At 36.2% G+C, this 26,909-nt stretch overlaps 3 pseudogenes; all 3 read left to right on the forward strand.

The window, feature by feature from the left end:
- Window positions 1-211: 211 nt before the first annotated feature.
- LOC125819812 (putative F-box/FBD/LRR-repeat protein At1g78760) lies at window positions 212-7,848 on the forward strand (annotated as a pseudogene).
- Window positions 7,849-7,975: 127 nt separating this feature from the next.
- LOC125819851 (U6atac minor spliceosomal RNA) lies at window positions 7,976-8,122 on the forward strand (annotated as a pseudogene).
- Window positions 8,123-11,850: 3,728 nt separating this feature from the next.
- Window positions 11,851-26,909, forward strand: part of LOC125819813 (FBD-associated F-box protein At5g22730-like) — a 28,928-nt pseudogene continuing 13,869 nt past the window's right edge.

Consider the following 26,909-nt stretch of genomic DNA (forward strand, 5'->3'; position numbering starts at 1 on the left):
AGGGTTGTGACTTTTCCAATAAATCCCAATAAGCACATGTTTACGCTATTGTTTGTTGTTTATAAATATATGTATTTGCTCTTTTTTTTAAAAACAGAATTTCTGAAATTCTACTTATTCTTCACAAGCAAATTCTAGTGTACTTTTTTTCCGTTGAACGGTTAGCGGATGTTGTGATTTCACGTAGCAATAGTAATACAATTTGATCAACATGAGCAACCAAGACCAATTCTCTGGCACCTCTGAAAGTCTGCTTATTGAAAACTTACCTCACAAAAAACCCAAAAATTGAGACGGAATGTAAAGAATTTGATAGGATTAGTAAGCTACCGTATGCTCTTATTGTCCAAATTCTTTCTTTATTGTCCATAACAGACACGTTCAAAACGTCTACTCTCTCTAAAGATTGGAAATACTTCTGGACTTCTATCAAGAACTTTGTTCATGACACCGAGGAGTATGGTCGTTTAGATAGCCCAGCAGTGCACAAATTCATTTCCTTCATGGATAATATATTACCTCTCCTTAGCCATTAAAATGTTCAGTCTAAACTTTGTGTTCAGATATGATGATGGTCTGTCATATTTTCGCATAATTGACAAGTGGCTTGAATTTTCTGTGAATAAGAAACTGGAGGATTTACTCCTGAAAATGCGTTATAGAATTGTTTATCCGACTGGGCATGACCAACCTTATAGCTTGCCAGAATTTCTCTGTAGTAGTTCATCGATTATAAAACTTAAGTGCAATAATTGGATAATATGAGAAGATTGCGTACTAAATTAAACATCTCTGAAGAGTTTAACGCTGAAAAGTTTGTTTACCCGAGATGAACACATTAAACAAATAATGTCAAAATGTCCTCAATTGGAATCATTGAATCCATATGGATTTTTTGGTTTTAATCATTTGCACAAAATCCATATAGATTCAAAGATTCCAATTAAGGACAATTTGACTATATTTGTTTAATGTGTTCATCCCGTATTAACAAACTTTCCAGCGTTAAACTCTTCAGAGATGTCCAATTTAGTACGCATTCTTCTAATGTTCTGCAATTATTGAAGTTGAGTTTTATAATCGATGAACTACTACAAAGAACTTCTGGCAAGCTATATGGCTGGTCATGATGGCCAGTCGGATAAGCAGTTCTATAAAATATATTCAGGCGTAAATCCTCCACTTTCTTATTCACAACAAATTCAATCCACTTGTCAATTAATGGTAGAGTATCTAAGGAGAAACAGTACATTATCTGTTAAGGAAATGAATTTGTGCACTGTCAAGATTAATAATGACTGCAATTGATCCATCACGATTGTTGACACCCAATTTTGGCTCTCCACATTTGTTTAACTAAAGTTTTAATAATAATAATAATAATAATAATAATAACAATAAAAATAATATATATATATATATATATATATATATATATGTTATGAAATTTTTGTAGGAATACGAAAAGATTTTTAATTATTTATTTTATTTGATAAATTTATTTCATAAATACTCATTTTATAAAAATATTAAATATATTATATTACTACTTACTTTCTCATTTTTAAAATTTAACGTCAAATAAATATTGTTCTTAAGGGTTAACTTGGTTTTTCTAATTATATATATTTTCTATTATTGCGATAAACATTTTTGAAATTTTTTTAAAATTAGGAAGGCTTAATTAATAAATGAGTTATTAATTTATATTAATTTTATTTTTTTAATGACTAATTTTATCAAATAAGATAGTCTTGCAAAATAATTATTTTAATTTAATAAATTATGGATATTTAATAAAGAAGAGATTATAATTTTAATTGGATTTAATTTGAGAAAAATTTGGCAATCCAAGTCATTTTAATTCGGCCAATCCACGCGTGCCACATAAGAAGCACATGGATTGTGCTTCTTCAGATTCAATGTCAACCGTCCGATTTAATCAAAGGGACCAATTTAATTCAGCATTTATATATATATATATATATATATATATATATATACCGTCCGATCAAATGATCAGACGGTCCAGAATGAGTAAGACCACTCGACCCTTCCCAAAATAGAGTCTACGTTGCCCTATACTCTTTCTTTCCGCCATATATCACTTTCTTCTTCCCCATCACGCCGCCTACGCTTCTTTCTCAGATTCCCTACGCTAGTTAAGCTTCCTTCATAGACGCCCAGGCTCTTCACCCATCACCTTTTCCTCAAATGTTTCTCCATCGCCTCCTATGGCCGCCCCAGGCTCCTCTCCCATCACTGTCCCATGTGCTCCCCCATCCCCTTCGTCAGAGAACGGATTTGGGCTGCCGGAAAATGCCTTATCAGTCACTCAAACTTCTTAAATCGACCTGAAAAGGTCGATTCTTGAGAGATTTTTCTTTTCCTTCATGATTTCTTTGCTGCTTCCTCTTTGATATGCGTTTCCAATAATTCAAATTTTGAATTCTTGGAGCCCCAATCGACTATAAAAGGAGGAATCCGGAAATCCAACAAAAAATCCAAGGAAACCAACAAGGATCCGAAATTCATCTGAGGAAAAAATTTTAAGGTGATCTTTTGTTCTTTGTTTTCGTTCTTCTTTGAGTTTGATGTTAGAGTTTGAAGTCGAAATCTTTTGACGTCAAAGCTTTAGTTTGCTGCTCTAAGAAAGGTAATTTCGTCTCCTCTTACATTCTTTTTTTTTGATGCGGCATGTTATGTGTTCAACATTTGATATATAACCTGTTATTACGTGATGTGATTCCCCTGTTTTAACCCTTACCTCAATTTCGTTTTTGTATGTCTCTGGGCAGTAGGCATAAGTCAAGCATCAGTGGAGTTGTTTGAATGTTACGTGTTGATCATTATATACATTGACTTGATTTTGTATCCTTATAACTTGCCGAATCTATGCTTTGCTTTACTTGCAATGGTTGATTTCACTTAGTCTCCACTTTGAGTGTTCTAACTATGTAGCTCTATTTTCATCACTGTTTGTTTGAATCATAACTTGAATGTTGGCAGTGTTTCTCTTGTATTTCAGATGCTCATATCGTTAATGTAAACTCGAGTTAGAATCGGCTTAGAAAAGCATAAGACATGTCATATTGCTGCTTTGAAGTTCTGCAACACGATTTCATAAGACGTTTAGCCTGATTTATGTTGTTCTCTGTTGCTAGGTGTCATTCAAGTTTAGGCTGATGTGTTACATCTTAGAAATTCCCTACATTATCTTGTTGTTTTGAGAGTTCGATTTCGCTTAAAATTTGAGGAGTATCGATTCTAAACTTTGTTTACTTCTTTAAGCGTAACCAAACTTTTTTGTTAAAAAATTCCCTTTTCTTTAAGTATGGCTGCAGGTTCATTTATAGTATGAGATTAATTTCATCTCTTATGTTGACCTATTGTGGATGGTAGTTTCCTCATAACATACTCTATTCTTGCTAAATGTTGAAGCTATGTTTACTTCTCCATTGACAGCTGTAGGACTCTTCTTCCTCTACAAGCCGTTTTCTGTAAACGATAGTTCTCGCTAAAAAATAGCGTTGAAACATTCGTCTCCTTCAAGTTATTTTTCTTAGTTTTATCAACAAAAAAAAAAAAGAAACTGTTTAAATATGTTCAGAAAATGTTCATCAGCTTAAATTTTTTTCTCATTTAAGAATAATTCTATAAACTTGCCCTTGCTACCTCATTTTTTTTCTTTTTTAAGAACTCTTATAGTATTTGTTTTCCTTAGTTTTGTTAGAACTCAACCAATGACATAACAAATACATATGTGAACTTGAGATATGGAAATTGCTGCACCTTTTGTGAATCTAATTAATCTGTGGATGCAAGTTTATAGTAGGTAAATACCTGTATGCTTATTTTTGGTTATGTGTTAAATTTAACAAGATGGTGGTTAAGCATATTTGATATTTTGAAGTCCTGTTAGCATAACTTTTGTCTTCTGTCAAAGTTCTCTGTAAAGAGACCAACGCAAAGTCCTCTCCTCTCTATTTTATTTTCACTGTTGATGTTTAATATGTTAAATTCTTTCTTCTCTGATTTGACTCTCTAAGTATAACGTGGGGGTTGTCGGCTTGTAATGAATGTTTACTAGACATTGTCAAGGCTCATATGAACTAATCGATTCAATTAGTACTCTAGTATAATCATTTTTGACTTGTTTCATCTTTTCTGGTGAATATTTTTTCCCTTGCCTCATAGTATTGTTAGTCAGGTCATTATTCGCCGTATTTAAATGCTCTTAGCACTTCTAAGTTTTGTATTTTGTTCTTGTTTCGGGGTGATTAACTCGGCTGAACTTACACTTTGCTCTTTTATTACAACTTGTGTGATTATCAAATTTAAGCATATAGAATAGTTGATATGAATCAGGATATCTTTTCATGGCAGTCACATTTTGAGTGTGTGTGTGTGTGTTTTTTTTAATGCCAAATGCAGGTAGGAAGACATCATTTTCATATAAGTTTATATTAAACCTACCTTGATTATTTAACAGACATTTGTTGGTTGTTTGATTATTTTTGAATCCTAAAGTGTTAACTAGTTGCTGGAAAATCTGCCTACAAGCTGATTTTGAATTTTCCCTCTTTCTGTATCCGAAAATAAATAGGACACCTCGGAATTTTATAGTAATAGGAACTAGCAAGGAATGGCTGTTAATTTCATTATTAAGTTCTACATGTGTTAACAAGTTCAAAGATTTTTTTAAATGGTATTGTGTATCCCTAAGTTCCCCGGCTGTTGTTGCACGTTTCAGTTGGTACACAACTGTATTTTTTTCATATGAATTAGATAGCTTTAAGTTTACTTTATCTTTGTCTAATACATGGTAGGATAATTTATAGTATCCTTCACTTATCCCTTTCTTTACGAAACCATGTGTGCTAATACTTTTTGCTATTTTTTTTTATCTTATTCTTTTGTACATGTACACTCGGGAGCACTTTTGGAGTTGTGATGCGACTCCATTCATCTGTCCCAAATCAGATTTGTGCTCATTGATACATTATCAGCCCATGTCTAGCAACCTTTATCGCGTCAATAGTGTCCAACGCTTCCTTCTCGCTTCAAAGTTTCATGTGCTTTATATACATATATGTGTTGCTATTTTTGACTAACATTTTCCATATTAATGTTTTTCATATTTGTATTTATGCTTGCTTTATTTTTTTTTGGGTTTATAGTAACCAATTGAGAACGATAGCAAGACGTAGTCGTTCATCTCATATCCCTCTAGATATTGTGTTTCAGTATGACCATTTTGCTTAGGACGACGCTTTCTAACGAAGTGTTCATTTATTACTTAACATATCTTTTGGTCGTGAAAGCTTAACCTTTCAGAAAGAGTGAACTTGAGAATACACTTTTTAAAAAAAAATTAGAATGTATTCATTTAAGATTTTTTAATAAAAGTTAAAACATAATTTTTAGCAACTTAATGAATGCAGATTTTTAGGTTCAAAAGTGCAGATTTTTTACTTGAAAATTACTGGTTTTGTAAGTTAAAACACTGCACCTCTTAACAGCCTTTACAATGCAGATTTTTAGTGCAAAAATGTGTGTATTTTGGAACAAAAAAAATGGTTTGTTATGTGAGTTTTCATGAGGCAATATTTTGGGTTAAAAAATGATGCATTTTAGCTCTAAAAGGGTGCAGATTTTTGAAATTAAAACATCACGTTTTAGGGTGCTTCAAAGTATAAGAAGTCATGTATTAAAAATCACTACCTTGATGGCAAGAATACATATTTTTTAGAACTTATAAAATAAGAATGTAAGTTGTTAGATAAGTCACAATAATCAGGCCTACTTTATATCCTTTTGACATCACCCCTTTATGAATAAATTATATTTACTATTATTGCTATCTCTATTTTTTGAATCACATATTGCTAAAATATTGTAATCTCTTAACATGTTATTTCAAGATTTTAGATATGCCGACAAGTTCAAAAACAAAAGACAAGGTACATAGATATATATGTCATACGCAGAAAGGTACAAATTCTATATTTTGAGTTTTTCTCTATACGTAACTTATTATTCTGTTACACTTCATATTATTTTTTCTCATATCTACTATCACTTTTACAAATGGTACTTTTTTATAACTTATAAATCCATACACTTTAATATACACATTATTTTCTTACAACATATTTACACCCAATTTTATTTATTTTCTTTTACGTCTTAATTCTATATATAATTAAAACAACAAATTTTTATATTCTTTAAACTCAACATTTATTTTGGATACATTTATATAAAACACAGCTATATTTTTTAATTATATAAAATTGTCATACATGTTTAGTATATTTATTTATTTTTTACCGTATGATAAACATACTACTATTATTTTATTTAATAGACATGTATATGTCGTACCTTGTATTTTACTCTTTTTTTTTCTTAAACTAATAAAATTTACTTACCATTGATTTTAAAACAAATAAATAAACAAGTTTTCCTAATTATGTTTTTCCTAAATTGAATTTCAGGACTAACTTCAGAGAGGTTCTAATGGATGCTTAATATCTTCCCCTCGAGTTACCAAAACCCTTACTCAGAATCTCACTGGTTTCACAAATCAAAAACAGAGTTTACATTTATATAAAATGGTTTTCCTAATATTTTCCTTAAGATTTAGGTGGTGACTCTAAAACAAACGACAAACATTTTTTCCAAAATCAGAGTGAGCCATATTATGTTGTGAACTGTTTCGGCTGGTTCGAAATAGGGTGCGACAAAGATCATCCTGACGGGGATCGCTATTCACTCGAAGGTGATACATGGTGTTTTGAAATTGTTGCTCCATATGTTGAACATTTAATGATTTCTTGGGTTTTAATCATATGAAAATTAAGCTCAGGGACATGTTATCTTTGAACCACACAAATCTTGATCTCTATTGTGATGAATTAGATGAAATGAATGAACATATAGAGAAAGATATTTTGTCAAGCGTTTGTTTTGCTAATGAGCTAATATTGTCATCCTAGTTTACCAAGGTCAGTTATCAGTCCCAAATGTCTCCAGTCTTTTCATGTTGATTGTGATTTGAGTTCCTGTTTACCATCTATGAACTTGATCGTAAGATGGGGGTCAAGTTTTTTTGAATTAACTTGATTAATTATCTATTGATTCACTTCCTTTTAATTAACTCATATAGTTTTAATTTAGTACGTGAGGTTAAATATTAGTTCCTTTTATTGGTTTAAGCTATAAGTTGTTACAAGAATGGGAAATCACTATTGGTTTAGTTTGTAAGCACTTTAAATCAATGTACTTACCTTTATTCTGCCTCATTCTTCTATTCAGGTGATTTCCAATTTGATGTTGGAAGAGGAAGACATCTCCTTACTGTTGGTGGAATGCAGATGGTTGACAACAAGTTCTTGTATTTTAAAACATTACTTTCCCTAGACAACCCCTAGACTTCAATCTCATTACTATAGTTGTTAAGCTTACCACCTAACCCGATTTGTCCTTGTTCTGTATTTGTAGTACCATGATTTTTTTTAGGGCGAAGACATTGATTTGCTAGAAGACAAGTACCTCTCATTTGAACAAAACATATTCAAAGTTTCCTTACAGAATTTGAAGAATGTCATGGTTATGCCATATTGTAGTAGTACACGTAGTTTTGATGCAATAAAGCTCCATCAATTCTTAAAGTTCTTACCTGAGCATGCAATAAATCCCGATTAACTTGTTATAGTACCAGAGCATAAGGACTACAACAGTTGTTCTACTAATACCTCAAATCTAATGAAGCACTTGTTAGCTTTTCCAACAAGTGCAATTATTTCCTTCGAACAAATTAATCATAATGTTTTCTATTCCTAGTTTGTTTCTCTTATTTTTGTTGACTTTTTTTTTGTTTTAATGAGGATAACCTGTTATGAAATTTAAAATTATGTGCTAGCCATTAATTAGAACAAAAAACAACTGATCGTCCCTTAACCTATGGTTTGTGCTTCTAAAAAAGAGAGCTAGTTTGCATCTCCCTGTACAAGGATGGAATCAACCTTCTTGGGAGTGGAATAGCTGGCTAGGCGGCCAAGATTGATTATCACTCTTACTAGCTGGGCCAGAACTTGACCAGATTACTAGATATTTTGGTTACTTGGGTTGGGAGCCTAATATTTGTTTCTTGGGTTTGGATTTGTGGTGCCTCTCTCTTGTAGACTTAGTTACTATTTATACCTGTCGGGCTTACGGGGATCTGTTTGAGTTTCAATTTAACATGTGCATGAGTGTACATTCTAGGATTATAGGGTTCCATTTAGGTTTAACCTAGATGTACTTAGATTAAATTTCAATATGCTCGTATGCTTTCTTTCATATCCGTTTGTTACCATATGTTTTGTTCTTTTTCTGGCGGCTTGGGATTAGGGTTATTCAGGCTGGATACTTCTAGTGATTTCTTGTGAGGGGACGTTGATCCACAATGGCTTAGTATTGATTGATCTCATATTCGATATCCTTTTGGGAGTCAACACCACTTGGGACACTCTTTCTAGTTGGATGTCTTTGAAGTGGTCTGTCTAGATAGGCATCTTTGATATTTTGAGACCCTTTTTGGAGTCGACATGCCCTTATGTCAGTCTTGCTAGTTGGGCTGGGTGTGGACTGGCTGGCTGGGCAACCTAGATTGATATCACTCTTGCTGGCTGGGCTGGAAGTTGACTGGATTACTAGATATTGTGGTTACTTGGGTTGGGAGCTTGAATTTTGTTTCTTGGGTTTGGATTTGTTGTGCCTTATTCTCTTGTAGACTTAGTTACTCTTTATAACTGTCGGGCTTACATGGTCTATTTGATTTTCATTTAAACATGTGCATGAGTGTATGTTCTAGGCTTATAGGGGTCAGTTAGGTTTAGCTTAGGTGTACCTAGAGTTACTTTCGGTATGCTCGTATGTTTTCTTTGATATCAACTTTGACCTCTGTATGTTTCTAGATTCTATCTTTTCATATTATTTTTAACTTTCTTGCTCAGTCGACACATGATGTCTACAAAGTACCCAATTTTTACACTCATGATACAATCTTAATCTGTTTCGTCATGCAGGTGCGGTGATTACTTTTGCAATTTGGAGATTAGTGTGAGCACTTGGAGTCTTGCATCAATTTATCTGATTCTGTACTTATTTATCTAGTCTTTTTCATTTTTGAACAAGCTTTGTTTTTGTCCACTTTTGCGATTTTTACTCATATTTTTAGACAACTCTGTACTTCTGATTTCTAGGTTACGGGAGGGATCTTTTGTATATAGCTTTTTGTTTGCTCCCGCTTTTGTTTTGTTTGGTGGTTTAGTTTGATTTCTATTTAGTTGTACCTTTATAATTATTGCTTGCTATTCTAGGTTACACATTAGTTTCCCTACTTGAGGGTTATTGTATATGCCTTCATGACTCGAGGAGTCGGGTCATGAAAAGTTCGTATCAGAGCCCTAGATTTGCCTGTCTCACTTGGACAAAGCTAATACAACTTATAGATTTTTGGATCGATGTGGAGACATTTGTATCCTACTTTAGGAGGCTATATGGTGTATTTAGGAATTTATCCTCTTTTCTATCGCTTTCATGCAGCGTGTGTGTAGTTGGTTTCTTGAAATCTCACTTGTTTCATTCTTTTTAGTGGATGGCTCATACACACCATACGACAACTTGAGAAAGGGCTCGACCTCTACTGCCAGCCATGAGTGCACACTAGCCCTGAACAGAGAGAGGCCTTGAGACATTAGTTGACCCTCTAGTAGTTTAAGTTCCAGTTCAATCAGCGAGGTTGAGGCCATCTCAGCCATCACCTGGACCCTTTATGGCTCTGTACCTTCATGCAACCATTGTACAACTTTTGATTATGCTTGGGGCATGCAATAGGATAGTGATGCAGCTGCACTAGCACCAGAGGATCAACCTACAACAGAGGCACCTCAGGTCCAGGTACCACCTAGAGGTGCCCAACCCGTGAATGTGGCCGAAGCCTTCTCTTTAAGGAAGAAGATGCTTGGAGTGTTTCTCATGCTCTAACCTCTAAGGTTTTATGGGGTATGGGTGGGGATACCCACAAGTTTCTTACAACTTTCCATTATTGACATCATATTTTAGGTCTAGTGGAGTAGAGTGGAGCCGAATTAACGGTGTATATTTTAAATGGGTCAGCTAGTAAGTCGTGGCGTACCTTCATTTAGACTAGTTCAGTTAGGTCTCCTCTTTTCACTTGGACCAAGTTTTCTGAGGATTTTTTTTAGCTTGGCTCATCCATCATAACTTCAATGATTACCTTAAGATCAATGTTAAAGGTTAGAGAAATGCTCCCATGAGTGTGATAGAGTATGAGGCAAGGTTCCACAAGCTATTCGGCAACACTACTATGATTCTCCCTACTAACAAGAAAAGAGTTTAATGCTTTGTCTGTGGGTTATAGCTTCATCGGATGGAGACTTAGTCTATAGTTTATATGGGTCATTTATTTCTCGATGTTGTTGATCACGACCACACTATTGAGTAGCTTAGTCATGAGCCCCAAGTAGGCAATGAAAAAAAGGTCTACAATGATGCCAAAATCTTGATGTTGTTGCTTGATTCAGAGAAGTTGGGCATAACACGAGGCAACAACAACGTATTCTCCTTCAACTATAGACAAGGTGACCGAGTTATGTTTACTAGTTGCTCATAATACTAAGCATGACCCAAAGAAGTGAGCCATTTAGATGTGTTTTTTCTGCCTACCAAGTAGACTACGGAGTATGCAAATGCAAATCCGACTAGATCAAATGAATCATTTGTAGGATACGAGAGAACCAGGCTCATCGTTCGTTTGAGATATCACAAAATCCTTTTTATAGCTTTCAGATGGGATTTCTTTGGAATGATTGGAAGCATGCACAAATTCCCACACTAATTACAATGTTAGGTCTGTTAGCCATTACATACAGTAGAGATCCGATCATTCTTATATACTTTGTGTCATGCACCAGTACCAGGTTCAGCTTTATCAAGCTTTGTTGCTGTTGCAATTGGAGTGTTATTCGTCTTTGCTTCATTCTTGTTGAACTGACAGATGAGGACTGTTTGATTTGAAGACCCAAGAAGAAGTTGAGCTCTCCCATCATGCTCATTTAAAATTGGTTGCTCACTAAAACATTATGAGTTTAGTTTGAGACATATTATTTATCTTGCATTTGTGTTCTTTTCTTAATGCTTAAAGTATTCCACTGAGTAAGTAAGCCAGGCCAAGAGTTCGCTTGGGGCCAACAATGGTTCTCGAGTGTCGGCCACGTCCGTGGTGTAGGCTCGGGGCGTGAAAAACATGGTATTAGAGCACAGAGTTCAAGATGCCTAAGGAATCTATGAAGCCGTGTCTGTAGAGTCATAGTTATCAGTGTGAAGTACGTCACATCTATAATTAGGAGGCTGCAACACTTAAGAAAATTTCTCACTTCTTTCACACTCATTCCATGCGTTAGAGTTTGATCTCTAAAAAGTTTCTTCTAATTCATGCTTGTGCATGTTATAAGATACTCATGCCTCCACGAAGATCTGTCAGAGGTCGTCCTGCTAGGTGTAATGTTGAGGAGCAAGAGTTACCAAATGCACCTGAAGTGCAACCTTAAGGGGAAGTCAATAACGCTGAGTCCAGAGAAACAATAAGGATAACAAAGATGAGCTAGACAAGAAGTGACTGATAGTTCAAGGATCTGAGTGTTCTTGAGGATGGATCCTCCAAGTTTCATGGGTTCAAGTACCACTAAGGATCCAGAGAACTTTATTGAGGAAATGAAAACGGTATTTGATGTTGTGCGCATTGCCGATACTCAGCGAGTTGAACTAGCTGCATATTAAATGAAGAATATTACTAGGACTTGGTTTGACCAGCGGAAGGAGGATAGAGCTGAGGATGCACCACCTGCGAGTTGGGTTTATTCTGAGGAGGCCTTCTTTGGGCGTTTCTTTCCCCGAGAAGTGAAAGAGGCTAAGGTATGGGAATTTCTTACCCTTAAGCAACAGTCACTAAGTGTTCATGAGTATGGGTTGAATTTTACCCAACAATCCCGTTATGCTTCGGAGATGGTTATGGATATGAGGAGTAGAATGGGTTTGTTTGTTGCTAGGTTGTCCCGTTTATTAAGAAAAGAGGGCAGGGCGGTGATGCTAATTGGGAATATGGATATTTTGAGGTTAGTGGTATATGTGTAGCAGGCCGAGAAAGAGAAGCTGAGGGATAGAGAGGAATTCATAAATAAAAAAGCTAAGACAGGAAATGAGTTCAGGCAGCAGAAAAGTAATGTGAACCGTTAGTCATTTCAACAAAAGCAAAAGGGACCTGCTCTATCATCTGCTAGTGCACCTGCACCCAGAAACAAATGTGAGTATAATAGTCAGAAATCCTAGCAGTTTAGGGCTAGACCTACCTAATTTCAGGGTAGTATGTCACAAGGAGGTAATTGGGCTCCTGCATGTGCTCAGTGTGGTAGAACCCACCCATGTAAGTCTCGTGATGGCCAGTTAGGTTGCTTCAAGTGTGGAAAAGAGGGTCATTTCATGAAAGAGTGTCCCAAGAACCGGCAAGGTAATGGGAATCAGGGCAATAGAGGCCAATCTTCATCAGTTGCTCTACCAGACAGGGATGCACCTAGAGGAGCTACTTCCAGTACTGGCGGAGGAACAAACCGTCTTTATACAATCATTTAGTTGCCAAGAGTAAGAGAACTCTCCAGATGTTGTCACTGGTATGATTAAAGTCTTTACTCTTGATGCTTATGCTTTGCTAGACCCAGGAGCAAGTTTATCTTTTGTAACTCCTTATGTTGTAAATAGTTTTGATGTTTTTCCTGAGAAACTCTGTGAACCCTTTTGAGTTTCTACACTTGTTGGGGAGTCTCTTCTTACTGAAATAGTTTATCGTGATTGTGTCATTTCCATCAATCACAAAGACACCATGGCTGATTTAATTGAGTTAGACATGGTAGACTTCGACGTCATTCTAGGTATGGACTGGCATCATGCCTGTTATGCCTCCATTGATTGTAGAACTCGAGTTGTTATGTTCCAAATTCCTAATGAGCCAGTCTTAGAGTGGAAAAGCAGTTCAGTAGTGCCTCAGGGTCATTTTATTTCATACCTTATGGCAAGAAAGTTAGTTTCCAAGGGGTGTGTCTATCACTTAGTTCGAGTTAATGAACTCTAGTGTTGAGATACCTCATATTCAGTTAGTTTCAGTAGTTAGAGAGTGCCAAGAAGTCTTTCCAGATGATCTACCTGGAGTCCTCCTGAGAGAGAGATAGACTTCGATATAGATGTTCTTCCACATACTCATTCTATATCTATTCCGCTATATAGAATGGCACTAGCAGAGTTGAAAGAGCTTAAAGAATAGTTAAAAGATCTCCTAGATACGGGCTTTATTCGACCAAGTGTCTCACCTTGGGGCGCTCCTGTAATACCCTGATCCGAAAATAGACCAGATTGCAGATTTTTGGTGTTGCAGGTAGCACTCACAGCACCATCCACAGACCGTAGGAGGACCCACGGTCCGTAGTTCGTGTCAGCAAACTCCCCCAGAACTCAGCCAGAAATTCGGCTAAGCGTTGACCCACGGCCGGACCTACGGTCCGTAAGTCAGATAACGGACCGTGGTTCATGTTAGTGGATCCATGCCCCTAAAGCCAAGCTTTAGTACCGATTGACGGTTGACCAGCACAGACCGTCATTCGATGCACGGTCCGTAGGTAAGGGTAGCAGCTGGTTAGATGAAAATTGTGATTGGGTCAACATCAGATGGTCATCACTTTTAGAAAAAAAGGAATTATGATTCCCATTACCTATGATATGGTAGATAATTGAATCCTTTATCCAACGCCACCGAGTTTGCTAAAATCCGACATCCGAGTAAAACGTTATGCTCGTTTTAGTGAACCCCTGTCGGGCAGACTAGACCGATGACTGCAATCGACGGACCGTCAGTCCAGTCCGTCGGTCACTCCGACAATAGTTAAGTCAGGGGTCTTTTGGTCTTTTCCTATTTCGTTTAACCCCTAAGATACATCGTTTAGACCCTAAATCATCATATTTTAGCCAGTTTAAGCCTAGAAACATAACTAGAACTTATCCAAGTCAAATGATTAATCAAAAACATAGAAAATTAGAAGCAAGAGAGGAGAAAAAGGTCAAGAACCCTAGATCAAGAACGAAGCAAGGTTCTATCAATTCCATCCCCGAAATCGAAAGATTTCTCCATGGAATTTATCACCAGGTATGTGGGATTTCACTAGTGGGTTCCTTTCGCCTATTAGGTCCCTAAAATTCAGTTAGATTCTCGATTCCATGATTATGAACAGACCTAGGGTTTCTAGAATTACAACAGATCATCATGAATTAGTTATTAACATGTTCCAAATCAGATTATCAAGTGATAACATCATTTCTCGCATGAATTTCAGAACCCCAACTATGTATTTCTTTAGTTCTTGAATTACACATGCTAGGTCAGATATCTCAGTTATTCAGTTATACATGCCTCAGTTATTAATGCATCATTATCAGATTAATTGTTTCATTCTCAGTTTGCATGTTCAGTTCGAGCTATCCAATAACTTATAGAAATTCAGTCATAATGTGTTAATCACTTAATCTATTGGGAGTAGCATAATACCGAGTTGGACTAGGGTTCAGCGTACCCATATAGTCCCAGAACTACGAGCCACGTAGGTGTAAGTCCCCTTTGTGGGGAACATCAGTTTAGTGATCACATAAACATGCCTCTATACCTCCGGCAGGGTATATTGGGTCCTTTCGATGGGGCGTATACATCAGACTACACGTTTAACTCATGTGGTTTTATGTCGGTTATTAGTAGCTCCCATAGTTCAGTCAGACTCTATTGCATTGACCATATTTTAGTACAGTCAATATTCAGTCTCAGCAGGTTATAAATTTGGTCATTGCATCAGTTAGCTCAGTATTTACTATTTTCAGTATCTATATCATGTTCAGATTATTTCATTGCTTTATTGCTTTATTCAGTTATATGTTATTTCATCTTTACTCTATCCTGCATGCTCAGTACCTCTCAAGTACTGATGCAGAAGTGCGCTACATCTTCTCGTGATATAGGTTCAGGTTCTCAGCATCCACATCACGCTTAGATCGATTCCCAATCATCAATTCAGCAGCATCAGTGGTGATTCCTCATTCTTCGAGGATTAGTGACATGTTTATCTTTATTGCTTTTAGTCTTTAGTTTCAGTTTTTTCTAGACCTAGTTGGGGCATGTCCCAACATTTCTAGTCAGTTTAGAGGCTTATTTCAGACATAGTTAGATTCAACTTAGTATTGAGTTAATATCTTCTTTCTATTAAACTCATCAGTTTTCATTTATCTCAGTTATAGTATATGGGTATTCCCCATCTTTTTCATTTTATTTATGATTTAGCTTCCGCATCAGTTTATTATCTTTAGTATGCTCATGATCATGCCAACAGAGTTAGCTTGGGATCACTTGTGGTCCTAGTTCTCGTGTCCGCGTCTCGGGGCTTGCTCGTTGCGTGACAGCTCCGGTCTTATTTGTGAGAAACAAAGATGGTTCCCTTAGGATGTGTATAGATTACCGTCAGTTGAACAAGGTTACCATCAAGAATAAGTATCCTCTTCCTACCTTTGGGGTGCTACTTGTTTCTCTAAGATAGACCTCAGATTAGGCTATCATCAGTTGAGAGTAACGGAATGTGATATTCCAAAGACAATTTTCAGAACCCGTTATGGTCATTATGAGTTTTTGGTCATGTCCTTTGGTTTGACCAATGCACCTACGGTCTTCATGGACCTTATGAATAGAGTATTCGAACCTTATTTAGATATATTTGTTATCGTCTACAATGATGACATAATAATCTATTCAAGGAATGAAATAGATCATGTTAGTCATCTCATAATACTTCTCCAAACTCTAAAGGATATAGAGTTGTATGCCAAGTTCTCTAAGTGTGAGTTTTTGCTTAAATCTATGGCATTCTCAGGACACGTTGTGTCTGGAGAGGGAATTGTAGTTGATACTCAAAAAATTGAGGCAGTGTAGAATTGGCCTAGACCCATATCTCCAACTGATATAGGGAGTTTCTTTGGTTTGGCTGGTTATTATAAATGGTTCGTAGAGGGGTTCTCATCTATTTTATCCCCTTTGACAAAGTTAACTCAGAAGACAATGAAGTTTCAATGGTCTGAAGCTTGTGAGAAAAGATTTCAGGAATTGAAAAAGCGGTTGACTACTGCCCCAGTTTTGACCTTACCAGAAGGTACTCAAGGTTTTGTGGTGTATTGTAATGCATCTATAGTTGGTTTGGGTTGCGTATTACTGTAGAATGGCAAGATTATAGCTTATGCCTCCAGACAATTGAAAGTTCATGAGAAGAATTACCCTACCCATTACTTAGAGTTGGCTTCCGTCGTATTTGCTTTGAAAATATAGCGTCATTATTTGTATGGTGTTCATGTTGATGTATTCACTGATCACAAGAGTCTTTAGTATGTGTTTAGTCAGAAAGTGCTTAATTTCAGACAACGAAGGTGTTTAGAGTTACTCAAGGATTATGACATGAGTATTCTTTATCACCCAGGTAAGGCTAATATTGTTGATGATGCCTTGATATAGATTTTCTATGGGTAGTACCACCCATTTTCAGGAAGATAAGAAAGAGTTAGGAAAAAAAGTGCATAGACTTGCATGACTAGGAGTTCTACTAATGGATTTTACAGAAGGAGGAATAGTGGTGATGAATGGGGCTGAATTATCATTAGTGTTAGAAGTGAGAAAAAAAAAGACCAACATCATATATTGCTTGAATTAAAAGCAAGTGTTCATAAGCAAAAAGTGATAGCTTTTGAACAAGGGGGAGATGGTGTTTTTAGGTATCAAGGTAGATTGTGTGATTGATTTCAAGGGTATTTGGGATAATCACCTACCTCTAATTGAGTTTGGCTACAACAATAGTTACCATGCTAGCATTCAAATGGCTCCATAGAATCTCTTTATGGGAGAAGATGCAGATCACCCATTGGATGGTTTAAAGTTGGTGAAGCTGGGTTGATAGGACCAGACTTAGTCCATCAAGCTATGAAGAAGGTGAAAGTTATTCAAGAGAGATTGAAAACAACCCAGAGTCGTCAAAAATCCTACACTGATGTTAGGAGAAGAGTCCTAAAGTTTGAAGTAGATGATTGGGTATACTTGAAAGTTTCACCCATGAAGGGTGTTATGAGATTTGATAAGAAGGGGAAAATTATCCCTTGGTGTATTAGTCCTTACCGAATATAAAAAAGGGTTGGAAAGGTAGCTTATGAGTTAGAGCTATCACAAGAATTAGCAGCGGTTCATCCGATATTTCACATTTCCATGTTGAAGAAGTGCATGGAAGATCCTTCACTTATCATACCAACTGAAGATGTTGGTATCAAGGATAGCTTGTCTTATGAGGAGACTTCTGTTCAGATTCTAGATCGCCAAGTTCACAAGTTGATAACAAATGAAGTAGCATCAGTCAATGTCCTTTGGAGGAACCAAGTTATTGGGGAAGCTACTTGGGAAGCTGAGGAGGATAGGAAGAAGAGATACCCAAATATCTTCGAATCCGAAGAAGTTCCAGACCAAGGTTCTAATTCTATTCTTAGTACCCTTTAATTTATAAGTTGGCATGTTGTAAATGCATTACTTATTGGGTGTTTGAGCTAAATATTAGATGTTACACCCTTAGCCTAGTAAGAGTAATCTCATTCGAGGAAGAATGTTCCCTTGTCACGACCTGGGATTACCCCTAGTCGTAACCGGCGTACTCGACCTCGAAGAGGTCTAATGCAAGCCTCTTAGCAATTCATTCATCGCATAGACACTAAAACCATAAGGAATTAAAAACTTTCTTTACCAAGAAAACATTTCATAAAAAAGAAACAATAGCAAGCGGAAGACTTTCTAGACTTTATACATGATGTCTCAAAACCATCTAATACTTTAGAGTACAAAATTCGGGACCAATCCCATACACAACTTAAACAATACTAAAAAGACAAAAAAAAAAGGACATGTAGGGTATTGTCCTCGAATCTATGAGGACTCACCAAGTCTTCATCTTCAACACTTAGAAACCTATCAAGTAGCCATGACATGTCACCATCTCCAAATCCCTATACTTTAGTCAAAAAGGGAAAGAAAAGGGTTAGCACAATTAAGTACTAAGTATGGAGACCATGCAAAAACATGCCGAAAAGGACATTTTCAAGGAAGTAAATGCTTTCATATCATTTGATAAAACCTTTCCTTTATAAGTATAAGAGACATAATACAAGTCAACATTAACATATAAGACCATAGCCAACCATACATATACTCAACATGTGTCCATATACAACCCATGCTTAACTTTAAAAGAACACATGTCATTTCATTACCATAGGACCTCTACCTAATATAATCTTAAGACACACTTGAGTGAGACAAGAAGTGACCGCCCATACAACCTCTTCAAGCACACTTAAGTGTTCCCCAAGATTACCTTAGATAAGGACATTTCATTTACAACATAACATCAATAGGCCAACATTCTTTAAGAAACCATTTTGGAGACATTCAAGCACATAAGGGGACTTTCACATAATAGTCGTTAGACTTAGGGAACTCACTTTAGTATCTTCAAAGCCTACTCGTGCCATGTGTAGATAGCATCCCATACTACTACCTACAGGTTGTAGAACCTATCCAATAACTAGAGTGCACATCCCAGATGATGGGAATAGGCATAACCGACATAGACCATACTAGCTAAGGCCCATCCTTCAAGGTTATACATTTACTTAGGAAAGCTAGACTTATGAAAGGGCACCATTTCTTAGTTTTGCCGATTCAAGTCTTGGCCTAGAATTCCTCTTTTAACATTTATAGAAAGGGCACCATTTCTTAGTTCTGCCCATTTCACACATTCATGCATTCAAGACTTTAAGTAACAAGGAGGGACACTTTAGTCTACCAATCAAGTCACAACATTTTCATTTAAGGATACTTCATAATCCAACATCATTTCATAAATACATCATGAGAAATCATACTTTAACTCACAATGCTATCCACTTTACATAGGATCATCACAAGATCACATAAAACTCATTCACATCATACCTTCACATATAGCTTCATATAAAACTCATTCACATCATACCTTCACATATAGCTTCACATAAAACTCATTCACATCATACCTTCACATATAGCTTCACATAAAACTCATTCACATTATACCTTCACATATAGCTTCATATAAAACTCATTCACATCATACCTTCACATATAGCTTCACATAAAACTTTACATATAGCTTCATATAGGACTTTACATATAGCCTCATATGTGTATAATAATACAACAATATAATAACATTCACATAATGCCCTTCATGGCCTCAATTCACAATAATACAACAAATAACCTCCTCCACCAAAGGTGGATCAAACCAACCAATAACAATTATATTAATACTAAGAGATCAAGCCATCTTACCACCCTTTTCAAAGGCCATAAGCCACAATACTCAATTCCATGCCAATTATACAATATTTATCAAGTTTGATCAACTTACCCTCTTTCCATGGCTATGTTCATCATCCTCATATTCCAACAATTAACAATACAATGACAATGATAATAACAAAATTCAACTATACAAGCTAAGCTAAGCATAAGCCAATAATCAACATGAAGACCAATTCACAATTTTGTCCATTCAAGGCTAACATCCCACATCCTGCAATTCACTAACAATTCTTAACAATTCCACATAGATAAATACATATATGAACAGTCCACAACAATCTACACAATAATCGTCCATCAATTACACAAAATCAATACACCCACTTTAGGCCAAATTTAGAGAATTTGAGAAGACATGGGTTCATGGGAATTTCTTTCTAAAAACCATTAATAATCATTAATAACCATATAAATCATCATTTAAAACCTTTTTATGTAAGAACCCATGCTAGAATCGAAATAGGTTTTTGTGTGTATTTGAAAAACCTTGAAAACCTTTTGATTGGGTTCCTTGAAAGAAAGAATAATCAAGGATAAGGATCCCCATACCTCTAAGTTGAAAACCCACGAAAATTGAAGAAGAAACACTCGAAATCTTCAATCCTAGCTCCAACTCCTCTTCTTTCTTGAGTTAGAGAGAAATATATGAAAGGAGATGGGTTTCTTTTTAATTCTAAGAGGAGTGGCTTAAATGAAAGGAATTAAGTCATAAAAAGGTCTTATAGTTGCTAGGAAAGGAATAAAATAACATAGGGTCAATTTTGGAAAAGGACTAAGGACCCATAAAGTCTTAACTTAAAAATTCTACCCCTTCCCGTCTTAGTTCGCCCTTTTTTTTTCAGCCTGACAGTGCTTCAATATTTCGGGCATAACTTTTTACTCCAAGGTCAAAATTGGGCAAACTCGGTGGCGTTGAAAAGAGGACTCAAAGACCTTTAATTGGATAGATAAAAGTCCACCTAATTCATTTTGAGCTAAAATATATGACCATTTAAAGTTGACCCTTACAACTCACTAGTTCAAATGACTAGTTTCCGGACGTCACGGTCATTTCTCATCATTTCATCAAGTTCTCAACTCCAAACTCACATGTGAGGCTCTAGTTTCACTAGTTCATTTTTAGGGTCGTTACATCCCTAGGGGGAGATATTGTAACACCTCGCTAATTGAAAGAACTAGAAAGAAGTTAAAAAATTGGAAATAGTCATTTTTGGAAAGAATATAAAAATCTGGAAATTTGTTAAGTATGTTAAATTAAGTCTTTGGTCAACTTAAACCGTCCATAAATCCTAGTTAGGATGACTTAGTTGCGTTTCCAGATATCTTAGGAAATATCATGTAATAATCTTTCCAACGCCGCCGAGTTTGCGCGATTCCGATTTCGTATGACTGAGATATGCCCATTGGAAGTTGGGCTGTCCGAATAAGGAAAGTGTAATTCGTATTTTTGAAGGGTAATTTAGTCTTTTCCTTATCCAATTAATTATATCTGTTTTTAGTAAATTATTTGGGGTTTAAACTGAGTCAGTTCAGTTTACACAATTAAGAAATAAGCTAGGGCATTGAGAGAAGAAAAACAAGGAGAAAGGAAAAGAGAAACTCAAGATTCGTAAAGTTATTGTGATTTTTGGTTGTGGAATTCGCCAAGGATTCGATCCTACAAGGTATGTGAGACTTTCATAGCATTAGGTTCATTCACCCACGTGCCAAACATGTTTAGTTCAGCGAAATTAGTTCTAAAAAGGTTGAAAGTTTGATGTTATTGATATGTATATCTTGAATTTGTTTTTGTTCTTGAATTCGGCTGAATGGAGAAGTTTCTGAGATCTTTACATTGAGTTTTAGAGTTGTTTTGAGTTAGGTTCTTGGGTACATATGTTGGGTAACTGAATCTAAAAGAATTTGAGAAAAATAGTCGAGTTTAGGTGAATTGGGATTGGAAAATGAAGAAGAAAAAAGTCGAGCAGGTTTTGGCACGCAAGTCCGCGTCTTGCTCCCCCAGTGAACAAAAATCAGCTCCGCGTCGCGATTAGTACGCTGACTCCTCTGTTTCAAAATTAAATTTCACGATCAAGTAATTAAATGCAACTCCGCATTGCGGACTTGTTTGCAGACAGTGATTTCTTGATCTTTTCTCATGTTTAGCTAACTAAAAACATTCCTAAACATCATGAGATCGCTCCTATCACAAATCACAATCCTTGAATCCATAATTCAATTCAATGAAAGTTAAGAGTCAAGTTAAGAGAACCTTATAATGTTTTCAAAAGTATTTTACAAACGTTTTAACTTTGTTTTAAGACTTAATTTTCGAGTTAACCAAGGTGTAAAGAGTTGAGTTCATTTCTCAAAAAGCTATAAGGGAACTAAGTATTCCTAAGAGTTTAAAATGTTTTCGCATTTGAGCAAGAAAGTGAACACAGATTCCAAGAGAGCTAAGCTAAGTTTTGAGTAATTATCTCAATCCAAAGAAACAAGTTTGTTTTAAAAACATATGAGCTAAGTATATTTTGGGAATAGTATTGAGCACCGATATGGGGATGCGAGTTCATATTAACTCAAGTCTCCATAAACCATGTAGCCATCATGGGTAGTAAAGGATCATACTTTTTAGATGACTTCTTAAGTTGCTTTTTAGCATAGACTAGTGGATCCACTTAGTTAAGGTGTCCTATATGACGACAAAGTATAGGAAAGTTCTGGCAGCGTGGACAAGATGATGTATCATTACTTAGGCTCATAGTGGTGGTTGTCGGTTAGAGAAACTCCCACAACAGTATTTGTATTTTTATATACATCAGATATAGTTGTATTTTCATATACAAACAGAGTTCATATTGTATATTTGCATACATATAGAGTTATTATTGTATTTCTAAATACATAGAGTTGAAAACCATGTTTTAAATCCTTTCTTTATACTGCATATATTTACAGTGCTTTATATTGAAATAAATTCAGTTATGTTGAGTTGAGTTGAGCCAGGTAAGTTCTTCAGTTCCTTTCAAGTTTATGTCTTGTTTAGCATTCCAACTCGCATACTCGTACAATCTATATACTGATGTCAATTGTCCTGCATCATTTTATGATGCAAAAGCAGGTAACAAGGATCATCATCCAGCGCATCGTTGATGCAGTTGAGCACTCAGAGTCGGTGGTGCGCCTCCTTGCTTTTCGGAAGATCCCTTTTATTGCTTTTAGTATTTTAGTTCATTAGCATGTCGTGGGTCTTGTCTCGATATCCATCTGAGTTGTTTAGAGGTTTCATAGATATACAGTCAGTTAGTTCTTTTGTCATTATCTTGTAATTGGCTTATGTTCAGATTTGAGTTGCCACTTTGGCTAAGTTAAATATTTATTTCTAAAACAATATGAGTTTAGTTTGGGACACTTGAGTTATCTTGCATTTGAGTTCTTTTCTTGATGCTTAAATTCTTCCGCTGCGTAAGTAAGCCAGACCAAGGGTTCACTTGGGTCCAGCAGTGGTTGTCGAGTGCCGGCCACATCCGGGGTGTTGGCTCGGGGTGTGACATGTTCCTTCTTCATTTTCTAACTTCAATTCGCCTAAACTCGATTCTTTTTGTCAAATTCTCTTTAGATTCAGATACCCATCATATGTACACAAGAATCTAATCAAACACAACTCTAAAATCATCTTAAACTCTCAAGAACTCAATCTCATCCCAAATTCAAGAACAAAAGCAATTCAAGAAGATAACTCAAGAACATCAAAGTCTCAATCTTTTAGGAAGAAAATCATACTAGAATAAACATGTTTGGCGCGTGGGTGAACGAACCCAATGCTATGTGAACTGTCATACCTCGTAGGGATTCCTCAAGTAAAACTTCAAGAACTTGGCGATTCCTTGCCTCTTCTCTTCTTTCTCTTCTTCTTTTCTCTTTTCTCAAAACCCTAACTTGTTTTTCAAAAGCGTAAACTGAATCCAATCAGTTTAGACCCCAAATTAATTACCAAAAATGAAATTAATTAATTTGGGTAAGGAAAAGACCAAACTACCCTTTGAAAATCCGGTTTTGACTTTCCTTAACTAGATAGCCCAACTTCAAATGGACATAGCTCTGTCATAAAAACACAAAATCGTGCAAACTTGGCAGCGTTGGAAATATAATTCAAAAATCTTTCATACGGTATATTGTAGAACAACTAACTCATCTTCAGCTAGGAGTTATGGTCGTTTGAAGTTGACCCAAAACTCAAACTTAAAATAATTTAACCAATTTTCCAGATTTTCATTCTTTCCAAAACTGATTCTTTCTAATTCTAGTTCTTTCTAGTTACGAGGTATTACAATATCTCCCCCTTGAGAACATTCATCCTCGAATGACCTTACTCTTAGTAGTCTAAGGCCGTAACATCAAGCATGCAGTTCAAACACCCAACAAGCACAATGCAATTATAACATGCCGACTTCTAAATAAAATGCCAAGAAAAGGATTAGTACCTTAATTTTGAACTTCTATGGATTCGAAGAGATGTAGGTATCTCTTCTTCATATCCTCCTCATCTTCCCAAGTAGCTTCCTCTACAAACTGATTTCTCCAAAGAACTTTGACTGATGCTACCTCTTTTGTTCTCAACTTGTGAACTTGGCGCTCTAGAATCTGAATAGGAATCTCCTCATAAGATAAGCAATCCTTGATTCCAATATCTTCAGTTGGTATGATCAATGAAGGATCGCCTATACACTTTTTCAACATGGAGACGTGGAACACTGGATGGACTGGTGCTAATTCTTGTGGTAGCTCCAACTCATAAGCTACATTGCCAATCCTTTTCGATATTCTGTAAGGACCAATATACTGGGATTAAGCTTCCCCTTCTTACCAAATCTCATAATACCCTTCATGGGTGAAACTTTCAAGTAGACCCAATCATCTACTTCGAACACTAATCCTCTTCTTCTAACATCAGTGTAGGATTTCTGACGACTCTGCGCTGTTTTCAAATTTTCTTGAACAACTTTCACTTTCTCCATAGATTGATGAACTAAGTCTGGTCCTATCAACTCAGTTTCACCAACTTCAAACAATCCAATAGGAAATCTGCATCTTCTCCTATAAAGAGCCTCATATGGAGCCATTTGGGTGCTAGCATGATAACTATTGTTGTAGGCAAACTCAATAAGAGGTAAGTGATAATCCCAATTACCCTTGAAATCAGTCACACAATCTACCTTGATACTTCAATACACCATCTCCCCCTTGTTCATAAGTCATTACTTTTTGCTTTTGACCATTTGCCTTCAATTCATGCAAAATTGGGTCATAGTCTTGTTTCTCTTTAACTTTAGACACTAAAGATGATTCAACCACATTCATCACCACTACTACTCCTTCTATGTAATCTATTAAAAGGAATCCTAATCGTGCCAGTTTGGCACATCTTTTGCTAACTCTCTCTGTTTATCCTCAACATGGGTGGTACTACCCATAGATAACCTACTCAAGGCATCATCAACAACAATAGCCTTACTTGGGTGATATAGAATACTCATGTAAAAATCTTTGAGATTCTAGCCACCTCTTATGATTGGTGAACACATCCACATGAACACCATAAAGATAATGACGCCATGTTTTCAAAGCAAATATTATGGCAGCCAACTCTAGATTATGTGTTGGGTAATTCTATGCGTGAACTTTCAACTGTCTGGAGGCATAATCTATAACTTTGCCATTCTGCATTAACGCACAACCCAATCCAACTCTAGACGCATCATCATACACAACAAAGTCTAGCATCCCTTCTGGTAAGGTCAATACTAGGCAGTAGTCAACCTCTTTTTCATTTCATAAAATCTTTTCTCACAAGTTTCAGACCATTGAAACTTATATGTTTTCTGAGTTTTCTTGGTCAAATGGGATGGAATAGATGAGAACACCTCTACGGACCTTCTATAATATCCAGGCAACCCCAAGAAACTCCTAATATCAGTTGGAGATGTGGGTCTAGGCCAATTCTGCACTGTCCTTATTTTCTGAGTATCAACTCTATTTCCATCACCGGAAACCATGGTGCCTAAGAATGCCATAGACTCAAGCTAAAACTCACACTTAGAGAACTTGGCATCCAACTCTCTATCCTTTAGAGTTTGGAGAACTATTCTGAGATGGCTAGCATGATCTTCCTTATTCCTCGAATAGATTAGTATGTCATCAATAAACACGATAACAAACATGTATAAATAAGGCTTGAATACTCTATTAATAAGGTCCATGAATGTAACACCCCATATCCGAAAATAAAGATTTCAGATTTTTGGTGTTACAGGTGGCACTCACGGACACCATCCACAGACCGTAGATGGACTCACGGTCCATGGTTCGTGACAGAAAACTTCCCCAGAACTCAGTCAGAAAATTTGGCTAAGTCCCGACTCACAGACAGACTCACAGTCCGTAGATCAGACCACGATCCGTGGTCTGTGTCCGTGGATCGAGACTTCCCTTACCAGCCTCTGACACAAACTATGGTCGACCAGCATGGACCGTCATTCGACCCACGGTCCGTAGGTCTCACCGTAGCGGAGGTTAGCAGCTAGTTAGATAAAAAATATTGATGGGTCAACTTCAGATGGTCATAACTCTTACCACAAAATGAATTATGCGTACCGTGACCTATAGTTAGATAAATAATTGAATTATCTTTCCAACGCCACCGAGTTTGCTAAATTCTGACCTCCGAGTAAAAAGTTATGCCCATTTTAGTGAAGCCCTGTTGGGCAGACTCGACCTACGGACCCAATCGACGGACCGTAGGTCCATTCCGTCAGTCACTCCGACAACAGTTAATTCAGGGGTCTTTTGGTCTTTTCCTATTTCGTTTAACCCCTAAGATACGTCGTTTAGACCCTAAATCATGAGGTTTTAATTATTTTAAGCCTAGAAACATAACTAGAACCTACCTAAGTCAAATTCATTAATCAAAACTTAGAAAAATTAGAAGCAAGAGTGGAGAAAAAGGTCAAGAACCCTAGTTCAAGAACGCAGCGAGGTTCCTTCAGTTCCAGCCCCAAAATCAAAAGATTTCTCCGTGGAATTCGTCACCAGGTATGTGGGATTTCACTAGTGGGTTCCTTTCTCCCATTAGGTCCCTAGAATTCAGTCAGATTCTTGATTCCATGATTATGAACAGACCTAGGGTTTCTAGAATTATAGCAGATCATCATGAATTAGTTATTTAAATGTTCCAAATCATATTATCATGTTATTGCTCAGTTTATCGCATGAATTTCAGAACCCTAGCTATGAATTTCTTTAGTTCTTGAATTACACATGCTAGGTCAGATATTTCAGTATTCAGTTTTAC

Source organism: Solanum verrucosum, unplaced genomic scaffold (assembly GCF_900185275.1).
Source record: "Solanum verrucosum unplaced genomic scaffold, falcon-dt-bn FXZP01000239.1, whole genome shotgun sequence".
NCBI classification, from domain to species: Eukaryota; Viridiplantae; Streptophyta; class Magnoliopsida; order Solanales; family Solanaceae; genus Solanum; species Solanum verrucosum.